Source organism: Monodelphis domestica, chromosome 2, assembly GCF_027887165.1.
Source record: "Monodelphis domestica isolate mMonDom1 chromosome 2, mMonDom1.pri, whole genome shotgun sequence".
Classification (NCBI taxonomy): domain Eukaryota; kingdom Metazoa; phylum Chordata; class Mammalia; order Didelphimorphia; family Didelphidae; genus Monodelphis; species Monodelphis domestica.
Genome location: NC_077228.1, coordinates 76264810 through 76277328, shown reverse-complemented (window position 1 = coordinate 76277328; position 12519 = coordinate 76264810). Strand labels below are relative to the sequence as shown.

The 12519-nt window shown below is 42.5% G+C and overlaps 1 protein-coding gene across 2 annotated transcripts in view; it reads right to left on the bottom strand.

Annotated features, from left to right (window-relative positions):
* Positions 1-11203, bottom strand: part of FAM163A (family with sequence similarity 163 member A) — a 135502-nt gene extending 124299 nt beyond the window's left edge. Inside the window, exon 1 of one of the 2 annotated variants that reach the window (XM_056815594.1) lies at positions 10869-11203. The gene's annotated coding sequence lies outside the window, so the exon portion shown is untranslated. Of the gene's footprint in view, positions 1-9988; positions 10169-10868 lie in introns of those variants that run through there. The other variant, XM_001366103.3, reaches the window with a different exon arrangement.
* Positions 11204-12519: the final 1316 nt, after the last annotated feature.

Below are 12519 nucleotides of genomic sequence, written 5' to 3'. Positions count from 1 at the left end.
TCTATACACTGAGTCATCTAGATCACACACACACACACACACACACACACACACAGCACTTTCTGAAGTCTAGAATGACAGAGAAAACAGGACGTCAAGCCCTGATTGTGAATATTGTCCTTTCTGGGAATTAAATGCTCACCCTGAAGATGTAACAATGGGGGTTAGTCTCAGAGAAGTAGTTCCAGCACAAACCTGCCTTGAACCCAGGGCCAGGTTTTCCTGAACTGGGGGCTGCCCTTTTAGGTAGTAGATGACTGCTGCCTCTTGAGGTAGCTTTTGCAAATATTATTTTACAGATGATGTGTCCATATAGGGATAAACTAAGTGTCTGAGGTCAATGCCCTGCAGGGTGGGCAGAGTAGAGTTAGAGGGCTGGACTAGGATATCAGGAGAGGCTCAAGTTCTCACATCTCCTGACTTTTTCTAGTTAAGTGATGCTGGACTACTTTCTACTTTCCTGGGGCCCCTAGTCCCTCAACGGTAGAGAGAGAGAGAGACAACTTGGTGCAGTGGATAGAGACCCAAACTTCTGAGTCAAGAAGGCCTGGTTTCAAGTCTTACCTCTCTGGATCCCAGGTAACTCTCTAAGAAGACAGGCTGCAGAGCCACCACTGATCTGCAGAATCACAGGTCCAGATCTTACCCCCAAGTGGGAAAAATGATACTTACAATTCTGATTTTATAGCTTTGTCATGAAGAAAGCAGATTAGAAACCTAAAATGCTATAAGGAAGTGAGCTTGAATTATTAGACTCAGTCACATAGCATGGAAACAGAATTTTTGAAGTCTTCATGTCAATCTAGAGAAAAATAATCTTGACTTCAAGCAATCTTTCTCTAAGTTTTGTCACCCTGATGCCTATCTACCCATGAGGTTAATCAGCATGTACCTAGGGCATAGGGCAGTGGGAAAAGAGGATAAGAAGGGTCTGTAGCCTCTGGAAACTATCCTGGGGCAAAGCATGTTGGCATTTTGTCTTGCTTGGATTATAGAGGCTATTCCATTTTTTGTCTTGGAAAAATTTCCTGGCTTCATGGGGAAATGCTGTGGCCTCAACTTGTTTAGGATCAGGTGGGATATTTTTGGCCCCTTAATCTCTCTCAGGGTCTTATTCAGTTAGTCAAGTATTTACTAAGGAAGGAAGAAAAAAGGAAGGAAGGAAAGAAGGAAGGAAGGAAAGAAGGAAGGAAGGAAGGAATAAAGGAGGGAAGGAAGAAAGGAAGAGGTGGTCGTTGAGCTAAATTTTAATGGAAAGTAGGGATTCCAAGAGACTGAAGTAAAGAGGGAAACATATCCCCCTTAGAAAGATAGAATGTTACATAAAAAAAAATAACAAGAAAACCAGTTTGGCTGGACTGAAAAATGTGCATAACGAAATGTCCCAAGATACTCTAGTGGTGACTGTGGACATATGAACATCACTGCTTACAATATTTTTGAGTCTTGCCTGTTTTAGGGGATTTGATTCAAATGAAGCCCCTATCTCATTTCTGGATGAAACAGGCCAGAGGAGCCTCAGCCTGAGACCTCTGGAATTAATTGAACTGCTTTTTTCCTTCTGCCCTGGACCAGTGCCCTGCCTGCTGATTAAATCCCCTAATGGAATCTTCCCTGGCTAAGAGCCCCATATACAAATCCCTCCAGCAGTAAGTAGTGGAAGGGTTTCCAACTGCTTAGAGACAAAAGAGATTGACCCTTGAAATTCAGTTCAATTTGACAGACAGGTATTAAGTACCAACCACATATAGGACACCATGCCAGGTGATGGGAGAAGATACTAAATGTATTTAAAACAGCTCCTGGCCTCTCGAAGCTTATAGGCTTAAAATTCAGAAATAAAAACAAATTTCTTAGCCTGTTCCTCAAGGGCTCTACACAATAGGCACCTTTGAACAAATGAATGAAAAGACATTGTTATAGCTAATAAAATATTATATAGAAGATTGATAAAGTTGTCAGGGGTTATTAGATATCAATAGGAAGTTGATAAAAGCTGAGGAGATCTTTCTGGTAAACCAGTAGCACTCTTTATTACAGAGGAGAAGTTTAGATAGGAGTAGTGTAAAAAATAGACTCGAATACAGGACTACAATCCCCATGAGCCTTTGCTCCACTTCCCCAGAATGCCTTGTAATCTCACCTGGGCCGAGATCGAGAAGGTATTTAAGACTGATTCAAAGGCTTTTGAGGGTTTGGCTCTTTTTGGACTTCCGTTTTGGAGCAGAGGCGTCTCTTCCATGATGTGAGGTTATTTTGTCTAGGCCTCTGGCCTAGACACATGTTTCTTACTTGTATATTCTTAATCTTTAACCTTTAATAAACCTCTAAAAAATATAATACTCCTTGCAGAGAGAAACTAATTTCTACCTGCCTCAGTCTCCACATATTCCATAAATTTTAATCTTTACAGTAGGAGGTAGGAAAATAGGAAAGTATATCTTAAAATTCTTATATTATGTCTTAAAATTCTAATCCTATACTAAAAATATCTAAATAACCCCCTGAATCTAACTGCTTTCTTTGCAGTTTCTTCTTGTCTGACAGCGCAGACCTCCTTAAACTTACTCTCACTGATCTAAAATAATATTCTCTAACTAAACTATGCTAATGAATAAAATCTTCTTCAACCTCCTTAACCAAGTATCAGAAATTCAACCTGTCAGTGATGGAAACACAGACAGCCCTCCAGTTCCCAGGAGAAGAGCCCTTAGGGTCAGGCCCTTCTCCCTCAAGGTGCTGAGAAGAAACCCCTCAGAGATAAACTTCTTTCTTAACTTCATATATAAGTTCCAGCTCTCAACAGCCAACTGCCAGATATTGGTGACAGAGAGCACACTCCCACAAAAACCCAAACACCTTGCTTCCTCTAAAGACAGAGAAAATGGAACCAAGCTTAACTGCCAAACTCTGTTTTCTCTTAAAAAGGAGGTCAAAAATCTGTCTGCTACTGCCTCTTAAAGAGACAGCAGGAGATTGATAAGACTTCTGCTCTTGAAGAGGCAGAGTGATATTACTTAACTTCCTCTAACCTAGAAATTCTGCTCCTAAGGAGATAGAAGGAAAATTAAATAAGTTCCTTCTAACAGCATTTATTAGGCACTTATTATATACAGTAGTAGGCATATAAATAGAAAATCAAGACAGTCCCTGTTGTCAAGGAGCTAATATTTTAATAGGGGGACACAACATATATAGGGTAGTTCAAATGTAGTAGGGAGATAGAAAGTCCCATTGATCTTTAGGTTCCTTTTTTAAAAAACCTTTATCCTCTGTTTTAGAAATAATACTAAGTATCAGTTTTAAGGTAGAAGAGCAGTTAGGGGTAGGCAATTGAGTTGCCCAGGGTCACACAGCCAGGAAGGGTCTGAGGTCAGAATTGGACCCTTGACCTCTGGTCTCTAGGCCTTCTTTATCCACTGAGCCACCTAACTGCCCTAAGGCACATCTTTTCAATCTTATTTCATGAAACTTCCCTTCTTGCATTATAATTTCCAGCCAAACTAGATGACTACCTACAACTCAGCATTTCATCCTCTGTCAGGCTGCATAGGAAAACCAGAGGTGGAAACGATGAAAAAATTTCTGTCTGCCCCTAACATTCTGAGTTGCATTTGACATCTGATTTGAAAATATAGGTCTGACCAAAAGTCATTCCCCAATAAATGGTCAAAGGACATGAACAAATATTTCTTTAAAAAAAAAGAGAATAAAATAATTGCAAACTATTAACAACCATATGACAGATTGCTCAAAATTGCCAATAATGAGAGAGATTCAAATCAAAACAACCTTGAGGTTCCATTTCACACCCAGCAAACTGGCAAAAAGGGCAAAGAATGGGAATAGCCAATGTTGGAGGGATTGTGAGAAGAAAGACATTGTTGGTGCACCTGTAAATTCCTATAATCGCTTTTGAAATTCATATGGCATTATGCAAATAAAATGAATAAAATGTAATACCCTTTGACTCAGAGATTTCACTAGTAGTCATATATTCCAAGGAGGTCTTTGATTAAAAATAAAAAGAATGTCTTTATGTTCACCAAAATATTTATAGCAGCACTTTTGGAGGGGGTGGTAAACAAAGGACTAGAAACAAAATAGACACACATATATCAGGAAATTGCTAAACAAATTATGGAACTCGAATATAACAGAATATTACTGTGTGTAAAAATGATATCACAAACTAGAGAAAAGCATGGAAAGACTTGGGTGAACTGAAGCAAACCAAAGTAAGCAAAGCCAAGAAAACAAAAAATACAATGGCAACAACAATATAAAGAGAAACACTCACCAAACAATTGAAATCGAATATTGAAAAATTATAACAAAAAAAAAGGTTTCCACTTTGTCATATGTAAATAAGAGAAGAGATAAATAGCTTGGGTTGGCTAAATAGCTGAACAGTACTTTTCCAAGTGTAATTAGCAGCCTGGTATGGTATAAGCTCAGAATTAGAAAGATATCAATTCAAATCTTGCTTCTGACCCTAACTGGGTATATAACCATGAGCAAGTCACTTAAACTCTATAAGCCTCAAAAACTCACTAGGATAGTGATGGTGAACCTATGGCATATGTGCCAAAGATGGCATGCAGAGTGCTCTTTGTGGGCACATGCACTCCCCCTCCCCCCTAGAGTTTATTACTAGAAAAACAAAATGACTCCGGCAGAGCTGCTCCATTCCCTGTCTCCACCATGCCTGATGACATTTTTTCATATCACCCACCCCTCCATCCAGCAGCCTAATGGGAGTGTTTTCTCCCTTCCCTGTGTGGAGTAAAGGATGAAGGGTGCTCTTGGCACTTGGTGAGGGGTATGGCACTCAGTCTCTGGGGATGTGGGCTCAATCTGGAGGGTGGAGCCCAGCTCTCCATTTCTGAGGTTCACCATCACTACCCTAGGATTTGTCTGTAAGTCATAATTAAGTTACCATCTGCTTTAGTAGATAGATGTGAATTGCCAAACTGATGAAATCATGGTTCCTTTGAGTATTGTTCTAATAGAGGCTGACTGTGAGTATAAATTGACTCCATTTTGGGGAGAGAATTTATCTTATTGTATGAACTATCCCAGGAGTGTACAGGATAACTTAAAAACTTCTAAGGTGCTAAACATATGTTGGCATTCAGAAAGTATTTATTGATTGAGTGTCTTCTGTGCTGGGGACTGAGGGAAATCTAAGACAGAGTGAAATATCTGGCTTGACACATTTACAATGAAGTTTTTTGTAGGGTTTCTTTTCTCCTTTCTCTCAATCTCCCCCCCCCCACCCCCTCACTCTTTCTCCTTTCTCTCTCTCTCTTCTCTCAACCTTTCTCTTTCTCCTCCCTCCTACTCTCTCTGTCTTACTCTCTCCTTTCTCTTCCTATCTGTTTATGTGTTTATATATATTGACACATATATGTTCATATTTGTTTATATGTTACATATATGTAATATAGATTTACAAGTTAAAAGGAATCTTTTCCAAAAATATTTTTGAATTGGTTTTTTTGTTGGATGGAAATGTATAGAAATATTAAATACATAGCATATGCATTTATGTGCCAAAAATGAATCTTCTCAAACCATTTTTGAGTTGTTCACATTTACCAAGCATCTATGTATTTCAAATACATGCAAAATACATATTTAAATACTAAAATTAATCTTTCCTGAAGTCATTTTTGAATTGTTTTTATTGACTAGAAATGAAGAAAAATATATACACATAGTATATATTTATATACTAAAATGAATCTTTTCTAAAACCATCTCAGTTGTTCATATTTACCAGATATATATATATATATATATTTAAAAGCTAAAATGGATCCTTTCCGAAACCAATTTTGAGTTGTTCTTAATGACCAGACAAGTTGGTGTAGGAAAGAGTCCTAGATATGGAGCCAAGAGATCAGAGTCTCAAACCTAAGCATTGATATCAACTAGTAATATGACCCTGAGCAAGTTACCCAGACTCTCTGATCCTCAATTCCCCCATCTATAAAAATAGAGATAAGAATCCTTGCATCAACTATCTCACAGGGTTGTTGTGAAGATGCTTCATAGAGTACTATATTTAGTAAAGTGTGTGTATATGTATATTTGAGAGAGAGAAAGAGAAAGAATTATACAAATAGGAACTGTTAATATGATTTGACAAGTGGCAGGGGGCAATGCTTACTGTGCTGTCAAAACACGATATATTGTTATCAGAACAAAGAAGTCATCACTAATGTGACTATGAGTATCTACCAACAAGGAAGCTACTAATCAAAGACCCTTCTTCGTTGGGGATGGGATGTAGGTAACTGTAATATTGTTGCTGCTTTTCTTTTTTTTTTCAATAGCACAAGATAAAATGCATTTATTCCTTCTTACTAGCAAAGGTGTCATCATCAGAGCAGAATGCCCTCCACAAAAATCACCTGGAAGAGACTCAGAGTTCTAGTTTATTAGGCAGAGAACTGAGTAATAATTTCTGAATCAGGTGGTACTTTAAGAGAAATGACTTAAAAGGACAGGAATTCAAGATCAGTAATAACATTGTTAATGGTGTGGTGGCTTTTATCTATCTATGCTCTGGCATTCGTCTAGAGTTCAGGGCTACTTTTCATCTATCACCAATACTAAGCAGCACCCAGATGATGCAGCTGTCCTGTCTGTTCCAGAATTTATAGGCTGTGGGGAAAATTCAAGCCTCTTCCCTTTGAATCTGAGTCGGAGTCAAAGGTGAGTCTTTGTAGATGAGCTACATGGGAAGAAGAAGGTTTGCAGGCTTAAAAACAGCTTCAGCCTACATGAAACCACAAATGCTACACAAGAGGTCTGTTCATTATCATATTAGTCTCAATAAAAGTCACGCCCAAAGAAAACAAAACTCATGCACACACACATACTTCATCTGCTGGAAGGTAAACATGTAAGGCCCCAGAGAACACGAAATTCAGATTCTGGAGAATTCTGTGTTTTTTCTACTAAATCATATATAGGTCTGGAAAAAGGAGCAAAGGGAGAAAGTCCTTGGAGTTCTTTAAAGCCATACAAGTAAGCTAGCACAAGTTGCTATAGGTAAGATTAATTTAGTGAGAGATTGTGTGAGATCGGCTTGTTGGAAACCATTGGCTGTTGTGTAGACAGTGGAGAGCCAGAGCTGATCTGAGAAGAGAGAGAAGAAAGGTCTTTTCCGACCTGACATGTAGAGATCTGAAGGTGTTCCAGGGACCAGACTTATTCATCCTGGAAGCAAGTCTTTTATCTCCTCAGCTCCTTCTATACAAGAGGAATGAAAATAATGCCCAGTACCTCTTAATGCTCTCTTCAAATATCTGTTGATTGACTTTTCATTTTGCTTTCAATGTTGAGAAATCAGCAAAGGGGAATTCTGGGAGAGACAGCAACTAACTGAGGATCTGGGCTGATGGGAAAGGAATCCTCAAAGGTATATTCAGGAATCCAATTATCTTTTCAGAGGTAATATGTTGGTTTGGAAAAAAAAAACCACTAGATCTGAAACCAGGGCACCTGGGTTCAAGTTCTGAATCTGGTGTTTCCTGACTATGTGATCTTTGAACAACTCATTTAGTTTTAGGGTTTAAAATAGGAAGTGACAGAATCAGAGGCAGCTCCAAGTGAGATACCATGTCTGGAATTTGTCCCTTCAATGTTTGTCTTATAGAATTCCCAGTTTCCTTCAAAGCGCAGCTTAGGTATCACCTTTTACATAAGATCTTTCTTCCAATATCCCTTTATATGGACTTCATTTTTTGTAGAGCATAACTTGGCATAGTGGACAAAATGTTTCCCCTATTGACAAAAACAGAGGTCTTTGACTTAATGACATTTTTTCTCTTGTTTTCATAAGACCACAATATACCGCCTTACATCCATCTCATACAATATAAATACCTTGTTTCCCAAGTTGTTGTCCAAACCAAACTCCATTTCAATTCAGTCCTAAATAACCCATTTGATTGGTCTCTTTAAGTGGCCTCATACTACTTTGGCTCATTCATTAAATTATGGAGAGCTAGGAACATTTAACTGCTTATAGGGGTCCATCAGATTCCTGTTTCTTCTTTCCCAAGTTAAGGCCAGAGACAGTCAAAATGTTAACCCTCTGGCCCTGGGTAAGAGAAGCTCATCCACCTGCATATGCTGGAACAAGATACTTATCTAATCCCAGCACTAATCATGGCGGTACATCCGTTGCCTGGAGATATTCACGCCCAGACTAATGTGTGCTTTCTGGACAAAGCAACTCTCATTTCTAATTACATATGGGCAAACCAGAGGCTAAGCAGATAGCACTGGGCAAAACACACAAGGGATTTTATTTAATCCACCTCAGACTTTTGTTGCTTCTTTGGATGAGGCAGGGAAGATATTCTATGGTTGAAATGGACCCAGGTTATTAGTGCCTACTGCAATATTGATGATGTCACCATGTCAGTACCTACTTACATTGGACTCTCCTGGCCATAGATCTCCAGTCATTTTAAATACATGTGGATTATCTCCTTGTCCACCCTGTCCTGGGAAGAGGGAAGACGTATTGCCATATACCCAATGCAAGTGGGGCTATAAAAGTATGGGCCAGTTTGACTTGTTTGATGTCATAGGTAAGGCAGGACTGCACTTTTCTTTCCTTTCCTTTTCTTTTCTAAACCCTTACCTTCTGTCCTGGAGTCAATACTATGTATTGGTTCCAAGGCAGAAGAGTGGTAAGGGCTAGGGGATGGGGGTTAAGTGACTTGCCCAGGGTCACACAGCTAGGAAGTGTCTGAGACCAGATTTGAATTTAGGACCTCCCGTCTCTAGGCCTGGCTCTCAATCCACTGAGCCATCCAGCTGCCCCCAGGACTGCACTTTTCTCTGTATACCTAAGAGATTTCTGCCTTCATCATTATTAGGCAAGTCTCCCAGACTTGGAATAGAATCTATAAAGAGCTGATCTCTTCAAGCAGAGTTCTAGGGAATTCAAAACTATTGTTAGAGAATACTATTCTGCTCATTCCAATTCCTTTCCCACTTCCCCATCTCTTCCCAACCACCCTCAAATTTCTGCAAAGTCTGACCTATTCTTCTTGCCCCGCCTCTAGGGGCAAGATCATCCCGGAGGAAAGCCCCAGGACTCCAATTAAGAGTATAAGTATCCATCACTCCCAAGAATTTCATCAAATCTTTCCTTTTTCCTAAATGACTCTAATTCCAACCTGTCCTCAGTCAAAGCAAACAAAATCCTGAAGCAATCTCAGTCCCTTTCTGATTCCTTCTGCCCATCACTTTCCTCCGCCCACTCTTTGGAAGTGTGAACGATATTACCAGCAGTACCTGGGGAAAGCAAGGCCCAGAAATTTGTCTGGATAAAACTCAGCACCTGGACAATTCTCATCAGAAACAGCAGAGATCTTTTAAACCACGATCACAGCAGAAACCTCTCAAGTAAAGTGACTAGACGGTAGGCAGAAAGGAGTGGGGCTGGGCAAGGATTGCAGGCTGGGCAGAGAAGAGGAGAGCGAAGGACGCGAGAATGGGCTGCCATTGCCTGAGGGCTTCAGAATAAGAACAGGTGGGAATATTTAATTGTCACCTCCCTCTCCTCCTAAGCTTTCACGCAACACGTCAGACTTGACACAAAATGCAAAATTCAAGGGCATCAGGATTTCCTATGGGGTGGGGGTTGGGAGGTAACTTCAACAGCCAAGCCTTGAAATATAGGAGAGGAGTCGGGGGGCGGGGGGGGGGGGGAGGGAGGAAGAGAAGGAACAAATCACCTGACATCATTTCCCTGGGTTGGGTCCTCCTCCCCACCCCCGTTTCCTCCGACCCCCCCACACCTCAGCAAACGGAAATATTTCATAGTTAGCACAGTAGAGCTTTCTTTTCCGTCCTCGCAGTCTACCTCTACCTCTCCCCGTCTCCCCGCCGCTTCCCTAGAGACCTATTAAGGGACAAGAGGACAAAGGGACGCCTGGGAGGGGAATGAGTTACTTACCCTGGAAGCTTTAGTTTCCTGAGAGCAACTGTCCCCACCTCCTCCCTTTCCCCTTCCCCAGTTCAGCCAAACTCGGTCTAGGCAGCAGCGCTTGAGAGGCGGCGGACGAACTGGTTAACTAGAAGGGAGGGGAAAGAGGGAGGGGGAACGCAGGGTTTCCGACTGTGTCCAGTGCCTCCCTCCGGCTCCCGCCCCGCCAAGTCTTTCAACCCAGCGGTCATATCCCCCCTCCCGCCCCAAACAGACTGAATTCAGCTTCACACTGAGGAGCTCACAATGGGCAATACTGGCCGGGGTGGGTGGGTGAGAGCAGATATTAGGCCCAGTAGGGTAATGAAGTCCATAGCTCGGGGGAAACGAACGATCCCCAAGGCCAGAGGGGGAGATCTGTATGAAATCACTTTGTAACGGAGTTGTTCTCAAGCGCGCCACCTTTCCCTGTGCTCTGCGCCCAGGGCGCATACTGACAGGAAGGCCGGACAGCCAACAAGCAACGTCTGGGTCAACACGCCCAGGAAGACGCCCTGACTGACCGAGAGCCTCGCGGAGACAGGATCGGGACAGAGAGGGACCCAAGAGCGCAGGCAGCTAGACACGCACCAACCAGCAATACAAAACAGCCCTCGGTCCCGACGAAAGGCTAATTCACCAAACTTCAAGGGAAGCGAATATCTGACTAAAGTCGGATTCCCCAGGACTGAAGGGGACAGAACGCTCAGGGAGCATACAGACAGATTAAAGGAGGGGAAGAGAGAGAAAGAGATAGGTCAGATAGACTGGCAGGTGAAGAAAGACACACGGAGAGGAGAGAGGACCAACAGACACGGTTATTTCCTGCCCCCACTATCTCCATGAACACCGAGCGTACACTCATACACACCTGGCTATTCCGTAAAACTTGAACACACTGCTGTCGGTGTTGCTGCATCTCCTCCAGCGGACCGGAGCACGGGCTTTGGTTTTGGGTCGTCCAGAGCAGAGCTGCAAAGCTCAAAGATTGGGGGTGGGGGGTGGGTAGGGCACAGGTAGCCAGGAGACTAAGGGGCTTCTTTCTCTTCCCCGGCACACCCACCCACCTTCCCAGGCTCGGCTTGTCAGCCGAATGAAGAAGGAGAAGCAGCTTCGCGGCCTGGGGGCGGGGAAAGGAGAGCAAAGTCCAGCCGGTGTCCTCTGGGGGACAAGTGAGACCTGCAATCAACTGCCAGGGCTGAATCCGAGGAAAGAGAGAGACACCTTTGGGGCACTAATGGAAATCAAAGGATCAACTAAGAGCGCCGGGCACGACTACACACACACGCGCGCGCACACACACAAACTTGGCAAAGAGGTAGGATCGGAGAAAGAGGAGAGAAGGGGAGAGAGCCTTTACACACAACCCGGCCGGTGCTGTCCATGGTACTCAGATGTCCTCGAATGCCCAATCTCTTCAAACCCCAATCCAGCCTCTTCTGAACTGAATTAGTTTACCACGCGCAATCAGCCTCTCCATTCCCCCTTTCTCTCTACTCTGACTCCCTGACATTAGGCATCTGGCCTCTCTCTCTCTCTCTCTCTCTCTCTCTCTCTCTCTCTCTCTCTCTCTCTCTCTCTCTCTCTCTCTCTCTCCTCTCTCTCAGAGACCTTCCTGTGGGCATAGAGATGGGGGAGAAGAGAGGGGATTCAGGTGATCTGACCTGTTACTTTAGCAAGGTTGGGACTCCCTTTCTGGGAGCTTTCCAGACCAGATTCGGTGAGGACTCAATGAAGTCAGCGTTTGGTTGAATGTTCTTCACCTCTCTTCCCTTTGTTAGCACAGTGAAGTGAAGTTCTCCTCTATTTCCAAGTACTCCAGGTACTTGTTTTTGCATGTGAAGGTGACAAGTCAGTAATATCTCCAGGTGACTTGGACGGAGGACAGGTTTATTATGGAGCATGATTGGTGCTGGTGGGGCCCTGGATGAATTCCCAGGCAAATGAGAAAAGACTTGGAGAAGGGCACATGGAAAGAAAGAGAGAAGAAGTAAAAGGACGGGTGTCATTTGTGGAAGACAACTCTAGCTCTATTACTGACCTTTTGTAAAGCACATTTGAGCTCTACCAGTGGCTATGCAGTTGGTTGTGAGAACACTTCACATGCCATTCCTCTCAAATCATTAGACAGTTCTCTTTACTTCCCCTCTCCTCCAAACCTTTTTGGGACAGGTCTTTGTTGCTATACTTTGAAAATAAGCTTTGCCTCAGCTGGTGGTAAATTAAAGTGCTGGGCCTGAAGTCAGAGAGACCACAGAGTTCAAGTAAAACCTCACACACTTTCTAGCCATGTGACTTTAGGCAAGTCAACCTCTATTTTCCTCAGTTTTCCCATCTGTAAAATGTGGCTAATCCATTTGCCCCCCAGAGTGGTTTTGAAGATCAAATGAGATAATATTTGTAAAAAATATTTTGCATCAGGGCAGCTAAGGTGGCTCAGTGGATAGAAGCCAGGTTTGGAGATTGGAGGTCCTGGGTTCAAATATGACCTCAGATATTTTCCTATCTGTGTGAGCCCGAGC